The 12,062-nt window shown below is 59.8% G+C and overlaps 1 protein-coding gene across 2 annotated transcripts in view; it reads left to right on the top strand.

The window, feature by feature from the left end:
- The window catches only part of NACC2 (NACC family member 2), a 58,766-nt gene that overhangs the window by 34,667 nt on the left and 12,037 nt on the right, over positions 1-12,062 (top strand). The window lies entirely within an intron of this gene.

Here is a 12,062-nt window from a genome sequence, read left to right as displayed (position 1 = left end):
GCAGCAACAGAGGGCCCCCAACCCAGGCTGCACAAGCTAGGAGGAGCTGGGACCTGAGGCAGACCTGGTCCTAGGTCGGTCCTGCGGGGCCTCTGCTAAGGACTTTCAACTTGATCCTGGGTGAGAGGAGAGGCCAGGGGAAGGAGTGTAGCTGAGTAAAACCCGCTGGAAGCTAGCGTAGCACGGGGGAGTGGGTCCTGGCTCCCCTTGAACAGAGGGAGGGACGGAGGAAGGGACGGAGGGCCCCAGTGCACCAGGTACCTGCTGGAGGGGTCACAGGCTGTTGTGTGACCCACGCCGGTGTCACTCACCTGCCCAAGGCCTCGGCGTCCCCGTCTGAGGGGCCTGGCTCCGAAAGCACCCGGCAGACCTGCCGGCCTCTGCCCCTTTCCACCCACCCAGTAAGTCCAGAGATTGCCCTGCGCCCGTCCTGTTTGCTGCTGCCTCCCCGGACCCAGCACCAGGGGACAGGCCAGAGAGTGCCCACCGAAGCGAACGAGCTATCCGCAGGTTGAGGGGGGCTCCCTCGCTCGGGACTTGGAGACGGCTCGGGGGTTGCTGGGGAGAAGGTCCCGTAGTTGGGGCCCCGGATCAGGTGTCCCCCTGCCTTCCGTGTTCCCTGCAAACTGGCTGGGTGCCCGGGCCGGCTGCCTGCCCTGATTTGCACGCGGGACCCATGTCCGGTGGACTGGATCCGGACACATGTGCCAGCGGCGGGTGACGTCCCCGCGCTGGGGCCCCGAGGGGCAGCCGGGGACTCTCTGCTCCCCGTCCCCCACCAGGTGCTTGCGCCCCAGTGGGGCAGCTGCTGCCACCTCTGCTCCTGCTCCCTCGCCAGCACCTCGCCTTCCCGGCCGGGGCTCCTGCGTGAATCCCGGGAGGCGGAACAGAGGGAGCCAGGCCCTGGGGACGGCTGGGTCCCCAGGGGCTGCCCAGGACCGGAAGGCGGGCCTCCGTCCCCGGTGTGGCCAGCCCGGCTCCCTCTAAGGGGCTCTGGGGTGGCTTTTTCCTAGAAGGCGTTATTTCCTTTAAATGTGTCTTGTCAGATCTGCGGGAACCCTGGCCCTGGCTCCCCCGTTCAGCAGCAGAGGGCAGGAAGGCCCTGGTGGATCCACCGCTAGGGCACCTGCTAGGAGGCCCGTGGGGCTCAGGCTTGGCGGGGCCTCCCGGGGTCTGTGGTGTGTTGACAGCCACGGGGAGGCGGGGCGGGGCCCGTGGAGCCCCATCCTGGGCGGCCCCCCTTCCCTTGGGAGGCAGGCTGCACGGGCCCGGGGCAGACCCCCCAGTCCCTGAGGATTCCCTGTCCTCCTCGTGCTGCCAGGGGAGTGGGGCGGGGCTCTGTTGGGGAGTGAGGGCGGAACCTGTCAAGGGCCCAGGGCAGGGGCTGCTCACAGGTGGCCTGTGGCAGGGCACGTCTCCTGGGGTCCTCCCTGCACAGCGGCCAGTGTGGCCTTGGGCCGTCGTGTGTTCGGGGAAGTGAGAGACTCCGGGAGCTGGCGGCCCTGCCCCTCCGGCTGGATGAGCCTGGGCAGTGGTGGCCCACCTGTGCCCTAGGGGCTTCTGAGGCGCCAGTGGGGTGGTAGCCACAGAAGGGCCAGTGTGGGGGGGATTGGGAGGCCGAGGCACCCCCCAGCCTTGAGGCACCTTCTTGCCAGCACCCCCACCCTGGAACTCAGGCAGAGGTGTGAGTCCCACACGGCCGGGGGCGCGGGCCTAGTCCGAGGCTGCCTGCACACAGGGGCTTGCTCAGGTCTCGGGGGACAGGGGGCGGCCTAGGTCTCCCTGGGATGTTGGAGGGAGGACGGGGGTGGGGCTGGCCCGCCCCCAGCCGGCCCGGGATGCTCCGGCCTGGGCTTTCTCCTCAGCGAGCCCATAAGTGGGGCAGGGAGGGGGTGTGTGATTTCTTGGTTAAAATCTAGGTTATTGGCAGTGACGTTGCTGGCATCACTGGGCGCCGGGCATGCTGGGAATAGGGGGAGGGGCCGTGGGGGCGAGCGGGCAGGGAAGGGACTGTCCCCGAAGGCTGGCTGCCCCGCGGGGGCTGGCCCCGAATCCCAGGCTCCCTCTGGGCCTTGGGCCGGCCGGGCCCGGGACGCCCTTGCACCCGCCTCCGGTGGCCAGGCAGCCCGGGGCCCCTGACGGGGGTTGGGCAGGACTGTCTCTGGGCTGGTGGAATCTAGAACATTCTGAGGACACTCAGGAGTCCCTTCTCCTTTCTGGCCTCAGTTTCCCTCCCTGCCAAGAGCGAGGCTGGCCCGAGTGACCTTCAGGGGTCTCTGACCAGCACCGCTGCAGGAGGCATGGACGCCGTGACCCCTTCCGCACCCTCCCCCTCGTGGGGAGCAGTTGGCAGCGCCTTTGGGCCCGGCCGGCTGTTTTGAAGTCAAGGAATTCGGTGTCACAGATAACGAGGCTGGTCTTTGACCCCGCGGCCCAGACCTGTCTCCAGCCTGGGCCTGGCTGGGGTGTCTGCGCTGCCCCCTCGCCCCGCCCCCACGTCCCGGGCTGTCGTCGTCTGTCAGAGCAGACGCCACGGTGCTGTGCCCGGGCCCCACACAAGGACGGACAGTGGGTCGTCGCCGATCTGGCGGCGTCAGGCAGGATGTCAGGCCCTGACCGGGGTGGGGGTGTTGGTGGGGACTCCCCGCTCCATCTCACGGCATCCCCCCCACTCCGCGGGGCTCAGCTTGGGGCTCAGGGCAGCCGCTCTCCAGCCCCTGGGGGCGTGAGAGCTGCGGGTCAGGGCAGTGGGGTCCTGGGGGGCAGCGCTGGTTCTGCGGTGGGTGGGCACAGAGGGCGGGCACCCCGGTGCAATACGGGGTCTGTCCCTGCGGTCTCCGTGGTCCCCGGGCACGTCTGCAGCCACAGACTGCAGGTCGTGGTGGCCGAGGAGGGTGTGGCCCCTGCCTCACACCGGGGGGCCCTGGACAAGCATTTGACCGTGGCCGGGTGGCCCCCGTAACCCGAGCTGACCCTTGGCCCCTTGGAGGCGAGGCAGCAAGAGGGGAGGTGAGCCTGACAGTCACGGTGGGATGGATGCGGTGCCGACCCGGGTCCCCTCCCCTGCTCTGTGCGGGCGGTGGCGGGGGGGGTTTCCTATGTCTGACCCCCTTTCTCACCGCCCCCGCCCCCCGCCCTGAGCCAACCTTCCCTCCGTCCCTGGGCTGCAGTCGGGCCCCCCACCCCGGCTTGGCCGGGCAGATATTTGATCCGGAGGCCGATGCCACGCGCTGCGGAAGCCTGAGACCAACACGCGCCTCCCTCTGCAGGCGCGAGCACGCGCCGCCGCCTTAGCCCTTCCCCGGCGGGGTCCCCCGGGGTGCTGCGCTGTGCTGGCGCCAGGATGCTCCTGGGGGCCCGTGAGCTGGGGCCCTTGTGCGGTCTTGCTCCCTCGCAGGGGACAGTCAGCTCCCTGGGTCTGCCCCGTGTCCCCTGCGAGCCACTCTGCAGGCGGGGGGCTCAGGGGCGTGTCTGTCACTGAGCTCCGGGGTCAGCTCCATGGCATGGGCCTGGGGACGTGGGTGGTGCTGAGCCCTGGGGAACGTTTAGCCTCGGCCCGGCCGTCCCCGCGTCCTGACACAGGGCACAGTGACAGCACGGCTGTCCCTGGTCCGCCCCGGGCTCCTGGGCGCCGCTGCAGCAGCTGGCAAGGGCGTGTGTGAGCCCTGCCCGGGCCAGGCCCCGTGGGCCACCTCACAGGGCAGCGCCGCCACCGTCCCATCTGATGGCTTCAGCTGAGCCTCCGGGGCAGGGCCTGGCGCGCAGCCGTGGTCGCTCCAGCAGGGCCGCCTGCCTGCTCAGAACTCAGAGGGCTGTCCCTTGGGGTCCCACAGAGAAGGAATCAGAAGGTTTCGATCTCGAATCAGCCCCACCACCACCACCGCCCACACTGCCTCCTGGCCTGGGCCAGGGGGTTGCACTGCTAGAGCCCAGCCCGGCCTGGGGGGGGGCCCTGGAGCAGGGGCGTTGGTCCCTGTCCCGGTGTGGGTAGGACCCAAGTTGCGGGGGGGGGCGGCAGGATAGGGCCCAGGATGGGGATGTAGCTTCCCTTTTTTTTTAAAGATTCTATTTATTTATTTTTAGAGAGGGAAGGGAGGGAGAAACAGAGAGAGACACATCAATGTGCAGTTGCTGGGGGTCATGGCCTGCAACCCAGGCATGTGCCCTGACTGGGAATCGAACCTGTGACACTTTGGTTCGTAGCCCGCACTCAGTTCACTGGGCTGCGCCAGCCAGGGCGTAACTTCCTTTTTAGAACGACAGCCCAGCAGCACTGGTGGGCGAAGGAGGTGCCGGTCCCGGGGCAGCCAGTCCCAGGAGGCACCCCGAGGGCCGGCAGGGGTGGCCTCCCCAGGTCCCCGTCCTCTGCTGCTGCTGACACAGTGCGGGTGCCAGCAGAGCGCCTGTGCGGTGTCACGTTCCAGCCCCACGGGCCCCAGCACCCCGCGAGTTCGCACAGCAGGTTCCTGGGGCGCAGCCCCGACGAGAAGGGGGGTGTCAGCTGTGCCCGGTGCACCTTGGGGTGAGGCACCGTTGGCTCCGTCAGAGGGGGCCAGTTCCACAGCAACCCCCCCCCCGGGTGCCCGTGCCCCCAGCCCATCCCCCCTCCCGCCCAGGCAGCTGGGAGGTGGCAGACATGCAGGTGGCTTTGGTGGGGGGGGCTGTTGTCACTGCCCCCCAAGTGCCCCACGGTGTGGGACTGCCATGACCACCCGTGTGCAGGGGACGTGGTCACACGAGAGGTGTGTGTGTAACTCTTGGCGGCCACACGGGTCGCTAGCTCTCTGTCCTTTTTAGCCACGGAAGAGGCTTGAGTTTTACTAAGTGCCCCTTGCTCGTCCACGCCAGTGGTTCTGTGGGTCCCCTCCTGACCTTCACGCAGGTGGTGAATGGCGCCCGTGGGTGCTCGGCCCTTGAACCGCCCTTGTCTGCCCGGGCGCAGCCTGCTTGGCCACCGTGTACCATGTGCGGCTCTGCTGCGTTGCCGGGTTCGGCGCGTGGGTAACGTTTTCTGGAGGAGCCCTGCCTCCGAGCGCAGGACAGCAGATTACTGCGGTTTTCTTCAACCGCCTTCGTCTGGTTGTGGTGTCAGAACAGGGCTGAGCTTTACTTCTTTTTTTTAAAAATAACTTTTTAAAAGAGTTAATTTATTTTTTTATTTATTTATTTTTAGAGAGGGAAGGTGGGGAGAAAGAGAGAGAGAAACACCAATGTGCAGTTGCTGGGGGCTGTGCCTTCAGCCTGCAGAACTCAGAGCTCTCAGCCTGCAACCCAGGCATGTGCCCTGACTGGGAATCGAACCTGCGACACTTTGATGCGCAGCCCAAACTCAATCCACTGAGCTACACCAGCCAGGATCTTTGCACCATTTTGAGTCGCTTTTAAACCTGACGTGCAGGGAACTCGACTCTCTCGGCTGCCCTGTCTCCAAGTCCGTGGTCACCCGTGTGGACAGCTGTGCGGTCACCCCCCAGTCAAGACGCAGACGGTGTCCTCAGCTCGAACACCACCATCGGCCCCTCAGCAGCCGCTTCTTCCGCCTCCAGCTGCCTCCTGCCCTTCCCTGGCCTGGTTTCTGTCCCCTGAACGGAGTCACAGAGTGTGTGGCCTTTGGAGTCGGAAGGCATTGGAGACCCGTTCCTGTGGGCGGTGTGAGAATTCGTGGTTTGTCCTTCCTGTCACTGAGTAGAACCCCCCTGTAGGGCTGTGCCACTGCTTATGCGCCAGTTAGAGATTATTTGGGTTGTTTGTAGCTTTTCGGACCTACAGATTGATCGGCGGCCAGCACCTGACTGTGCGCAGGTTCGGCACGGGCTGCGGTTCTCATCCCCCGGGTGCGTTAACCTGGGAGTGAGATCACAGGCCATGGGGTGAGCGCATATTTAACCGCCTCAGAACCAGCCACGCACGAGTGTTCCAGTTGCCCCGAGTTCGTGCCGACACTTGGTTTTGTCTCTTTATTTTTAGGCCATTCCCCTGGCGATTCTGGCTTCCCGTCATATCGAATGACGGGCGTCTTCCGTGTGTGTGTGTGTACACGTGTGTGTGTGTGGCCACCGTGCACCTGCTCCGGTCGGTGGCCTCTTCCAGCCCTTGCCCTTCCTTACCGGGCGGTGTGAGTGATGCGTGTCCTCACCTGTCCTGGATTCTTCGTGCGTTCCAGGTCATGTGACTCGTAGACCTCTCCTCCCAGACCGGCGTTGTCTGCAGTCTCTTCACCGTGTCCTTTATGGGCATTTAAAGACTTTGAGGGCGTTAAATGACCGGTGGTTTCTCTTGCACGTCACACTTTGGTGTCGTATTCGGGTCCCACCTAACGGGGTGACGGGTGTTCCTGTCCTCTTCCAGGGGGTTTGTGGCTGAGGTCGCACTCGGTCTGCGGCTCATTCTGAGTTAGTTTTTGTGTGCGTTGTAAGGTGTGGGTCAGGGATCTGGTTTTGTTTTTTTTTTTAAGATTTTACTTATTTTTAGAGAGAAAGGAAGGGAGGGAGAAAGAGAGAGAGACACCCGTGTGTGGTTGCCTGTCTCACTTGCCCTGGCTGGTGTGACTCACCATCGGGTCATCGGGCGCCCGCCGCCCACACTGCCCGAGCTCTCATGGTGGCGTCACCTTGAACGTCCTTAACGAGCGATGACCTTGAGCGCCTCTTTGAGGTCATAGCGTTGGGACAGCTCCTTGCGAAGGGGCCATTTCAGTCTGTTGTTCCGCTTTTCCTAGGGACATGTCAGTCTTAACAACTTCTCTTTCTTTTTAAAAAAGATGCTATTTATTTATTTTTAGAAGGGGGGGAGGGAGGGAGAAAGAGAGAGAGAGAAACACCCACGTGCAAGAGACACATTGATGGGTTGCCTCTCTCTCGTGCCCAGCCAGGGACCCGGCCCACAACACCCAGGCGTGTGCCTGACTGGGAATCGAACCTGCGATGTCCCAGTTCACAGGCCGGCGCTCAGCCCACTGAGCCACACCAGCCAGGGCTTTGCTTACAACTTTCATGAGTTCTCCACTCTCTGATCAGGCCTCTCGTCAGATACCTGTCATCATTATCTCCCCCCACTCTGCAGCCCTCATTTTCCTAATGTAACTTTGATGTAGTCAAGTTTATTGATTTTTTTTTTCTCTTTATCCATAGCGATTTTTACATTTTGTTTAAGGAAATTGCTCTTTGCCTCAAGGTCATGGTGATGTTTCTCTGTATATTTTTTTAATTAAATTTATCAGGGTGACACTTCCTCTATGTATTCTTTTAAAAAAAGAAAAACACTTCGAGCCCCTGGCTGGTGTGGCTCAATGGATTGCACACCGCCAGTTTGATTCCCAGTCAGGGCACAGGCCTGGTTATGGGCCGGGTCCCCAGTAGAGGGCGCACGAGAGGCAAACACACATGGTTGTTCCTCTCCCACTTTCTCCTTCCCTTCCCTGCTCTCTCAAAATAAAGAAATAAGATCTTTTTAAACAGTTTATTTGAAAAATCATATTAAAAAACACTTTGACTTGCAATCCTTTGAGGTTTTTGGAAAAACTTTGCATTAAGTGCAGAGAATCCCGGGTGCCGCCCGCTCCCTCCCCGGCAGGAACTTGCCACGTTCACTTTATCACTTTATTGTTTCTTTCCTTTAATGTGTTTACGTTTTTCCTGAGCCGCTCCAGAGCGCGCTGAGTGCCCCTGTGCCCCAAGCACTGGGCGTTTCTCACGAGCAAGGACGCCGCCTTGCACGACCCCCCATGCGGAGTCCCTCACTCAGGGCGCCCGGGTTCAGCTCCGGGCCGCCCGCACAGCCCACTCTCACACCCTCCCCTCGCCGCCGCGGCGGTGTCCGCCATAGCAGTGTGTGCTTCAGGCCCAGTGTCGCCTCCGGAGTCCCTAGTTGCCCTCTGGGCCGTCCTCTCCGGTCCCTTTCTTCCAGAACAGCCTCCCTGCCTCCCTCCCGAGTGACGCCATTCTCCCTGTAGAGCACACGGCTCAGTGGTTCGGGAGGATGTCCCCCCCGTGTGTGTGGCCCGTCCGCGCCTGTCTCCCGCTCGGACGCAGGTGGTGCCTTCGGCCGGGAGCCCGCAGGCGCGACGCCGTGGGCCTCTCAGCGTCGGATCCGGAGGCACATGACACCCGCTTGGCTCCGCCTCGGCGGTGCTGCCTTTGATCCTTCGGGCGGGTGGCCGCCCGGCGGGCAGGGTTACTGGTTTCCCTTCGCGGGAGGAGGCTGCGCCACCCTCCCCGCCGGCTAGTACTGACCCGCGTGCCCCCATCCGTGTTGACTTGTTGGCAGTCTTCTTCTTCATCCTCACCTGAGGATCCATTTTTATGGATTTAACTTTATTTGTTCTTTTAAGATTTTATTTATTTGTTTTTAGAGAGGGAAGGGAGGGGGGGAGAGAGAGAGAGAGAAACATCAATGTGCGGTTGCTGGGGGCCGTGGCCTGCAACCCAGGCATGTACCCTGGCTGGGAATCGAACCTGCGACACTTTGGTTCGCAGCCCGAGCTCAATCCACTGAGCTACGCCAGCCAGGGCTGTTTTTTTGTTTTGTTTTTTTTTAAGATTTTATTTATTTATTTTTAGAAATGGGGAAGGGAAAGAGAAAGGGAAGGAAAGAAAGAAACATCCATGTGTGGCTACCTCTCTAGCACCACCCACTGGGGACAGCCCCCCCCCTCAGCCCAGGCATGTGCCCTGACTGGGAATCATAACAGGTGACCCTTGGGTTCGCAGGCCCGCGCTCAATCCACTGAGCCACACCAGCCAGGGTCTGATTGCATTTTATATTTTAATTTAAATTTAACTTAATTTTTAAATCAAAGGTTTAAAATTTTTTTATTTATGATTGGAGAGAGAGAGAGAGAAACTGAGTTGTTGTCCCTCTCGCTGACGCACTCATTGTTGCATCTCGAACGTGCCCTGACCGGGGATCGAACCCTCAATCTCGGCACATCAGGATGCCGCTCTAACCGAATGAGCTAGCCAGCCGGGGCCAATTTTATTTTATTTTTGATTCCAGAGAGAGAGGAAAGGGTGGGGTGTGGGGGAGAAAGAGAGAGAATGAGAGAGAGAAACATCAACATAAGAGAAACATCAGTTGGTTGCCCTCCAACTAGGGACCAAACCCACAACCCAAGCATGTGCCCTGACTGGGAATCAAACCCATGACTTTCTGGTTTACAGGACAATGCTCCAACCAACTGAGCCACCTGGCAGAGCTATTTGTTGGCAGTTCTCCGTGGGGTGACACCTCCCCACATCCCTTGCTTCTTTGTTTCACTCCTTCACGTAGCTCTGTTATTTACTTAGTGTCAGTGTAGGGGCTCCTATTCTAACATGCGTCCCCCGGCCCTGAGGTCAGCTGCTTTCCCTTCTCCTGGGGAGCGCTGCTCAGGAGCCAGGGTCCCGGCACGGCATTTGCTTACTGCTGCTGTGTCGTTGCTCGGCAGTCAGAGCTAAGAGTTCGTGTGTTCAGTGATTGTGAGCTCACGCCCTGACTGGCGTGGCTCAGGGAGCTGGGCATCCTCCCACAAAGCAAGAGGTCAATGTTTCGAGTCCCGGTCAGTGCATGTGCCTGGGTTGCAGGCTCAGTCCCCTGCTCTGCCTGGCGGGCTCTGGCCCCCCCAGCTGCCCAGCCTGGGTCACTGTCTGCATTTGCTTGCACAGGCCTCTCAGAACCGACTTGTGTCGGATGCCACACGGTCCTGCCAGGATCACGCCGCCGGGCACTTCCTCGCGAGTGGGCCTGGGCAGGGCTGGCATCTCGGCAAGAGTGGGCACGTCCCTCCTCCCTCCTCCCTTTGTTCAGGTCTTTCTCGGCTCTTCTGAGGAATGCTGTGCAGTTCTCTGCCCGTCCTTTGTGACGTTTATCTCTAAAAACTCATCTCTTCCTTTGATCTGCACGGTATTTACATTTCTTTTTTCATTAGATGATTAAGAAACAAATTGGATATATAAAAGAGAGACCTGGCCGCTAGATAAACTCCCTTACTTATGCTAATAGTTTGCCTGCGTGCTCTTGAGGACTGGCTCGGGAACAGTCTTGTCCTCCGGCGACAGTGACGATTTTTATTTATTTCTGGCATGAACGTCCTTCCTTTCCTGGCTGGCTGTGCGGAGGACCAGGCCCCGCCCACGGTTCCCGCGCCCAGCCTCGGGCGGGAGAGGTGCTCCCTGTTCCGGCCCCGAGCGGGGTGTGTGCTTGAGGCTTCTTTCGTGATGCACTTTATCGCATTAAGAAAATCCCCTTTGTGCCCTGGCTGGCGCAGCTCAGTGGATTGAGCGTGGGCTGTGAACCAAAGTGTCGCAGGTTCGGTTCCCAGTCAGGGCACATACCTGGGTTGCAGGCCACGGCCCCCAGCAACTGCACATTGATGTTTCTCTCTCTCTCTCTCCCCCCCCCTTCCCTCTCTAAAAATAAATAAATAAAATCTTTAAAAAAAAAAAAAAGGAAATTCCCTTTGTCCCCAGGTTAAGAGGTTTTTTTTTTTTCCCATATGTATGTAAGTGTTGAATTTTGGCAAAAATTTCTTCTCTAAATATTGAAATGGTCATAAAGTTTTCTTTTTCTACTTTTCTTTTTTTAAGCCCTCACCCGAGGATACACACGTACTGATTGTTAGAGAAAGAGGAATGGTTGAGGGGCGGGGGGAGAAACATCGGTGTGAGAAAGAAATGTTGATTGGGTGCCTCCGGTACACGCCCCGACGGGGATCGAACCTGTGACCTTTAGGTGCCAAGGAGGACGCTCCAACCAGTGGAGGCACCCGGCCAGGGTGGCCTTTTCTACTCTTAATGCTCTGAATGGCACTGATTGTTTTTCGAACCAAACCCCTTGCGTCCCTGGCGTAGGTTCAGGGTCAGCCGAGGGGCACTTGTCGTCTCCTTTTTAAGAGACCTCTGGATTCAACTTCCTCCTGTTTGTTTGTGTTTTCTTGCCCTTTTTCGGTGCCCGTCCTGAGGTGTGTAGCCCTCAGGGGGAGGGGCCTGGGCAGAAAAGGCAGGAGGAAGGTCAAGGGTCTGGCAGCAGCAGCGGCCAGACCCGGGTCGCCCCGAGCTCCAGCCTCAGTACCGGAAGCACCACACAGTACAGGTGCTGGGGGACTCCCCAAACCTGCCTCAGAGGATGCAGGAGCTCAGGCCCGGGCCCAGGGTGGCTGTGGGAGCCCGGTGTGTGAGAGCCCAGAGGCAGGGAGGGGCCCGGCCGCGTGGGAGGAGCCAGTCCCCTTGCATAGTCCTTAGGATTTTTGCCACCGTCTCAGCAGCGGTGGGTGCCCTCTGGTTTCCCTGTAAGGAAGTGTCTCCCGGTTGCTGTCCAGGCTCTCTGGCCTCGTCAAGTGAAGGGACACTTATTTCACTTTTTTGTTGGAGGGTCTGCAGGAGGCCCTTGGCCGGGCGGGTCAGTTGACCGGGGTGGGGGGAGTGACCAGTCCACACCTCTCTCTCGCATCGATGTCCCTCTCTTTCTCTGTCTCCCCTCTTCTCTCTGTAAAATCAATGAACACGTTTTAAAAATATACTCAGTGGATTGAGCGTGGGCTGGGAACCAAAGTGTCCCAGGTGCGATTCCCAGCCAGGGTACATGCCTGGGTTGCAGGCCATAACCCCCAGCAACCGCACATTGATGTTTCTCTCTCTCCCTCTATCTCTATCTCCCTCCCTTCCCTCTCTAAAAATAAATAAATAAATATTTAAAAAAATATAAAGAAATACAGGGTCTGGAGGAGTTTGTGTGAGACCATGCTGTTTCCTCCTTAAATGTGTGACGTGAGCCCAGGGGAGGTCCGCCCCTCTCGGCAGGCCCGGGTCCCGCGTCCTCCTCAGGTCGGTTTCGGCGCACAGTGGCTCTGCAGAAGCATCGGCTCCGTCTTGTTTTCCGGTTTATTGGCCTGAGTTTCTTCCCAGCATCCCTGGAGGGAGCGGGACACTGAGACGTGGGACGGGCAGCCCCGAGCTCAGCGTGCTGTTTGCATTTGTAAAGAGCTGGTTTAAAAAAAAAAAAAAAAAAAAAAGGCTAAACCAGCCCTGCCTGGTGTGGCTCAGTGGATTGAGTGCCGGCCTGCAAACTAAAGGGTCACCAGTTCGATT

The sequence above is a fragment of the Phyllostomus discolor genome, chromosome 3, assembly GCF_004126475.2.
Source record: "Phyllostomus discolor isolate MPI-MPIP mPhyDis1 chromosome 3, mPhyDis1.pri.v3, whole genome shotgun sequence".
Classification (NCBI taxonomy): Eukaryota; Metazoa; Chordata; class Mammalia; order Chiroptera; family Phyllostomidae; genus Phyllostomus; species Phyllostomus discolor.
Note: the sequence above shows the minus strand (reverse complement) of the source record. Positions and strands in the feature narration are given on the sequence as shown.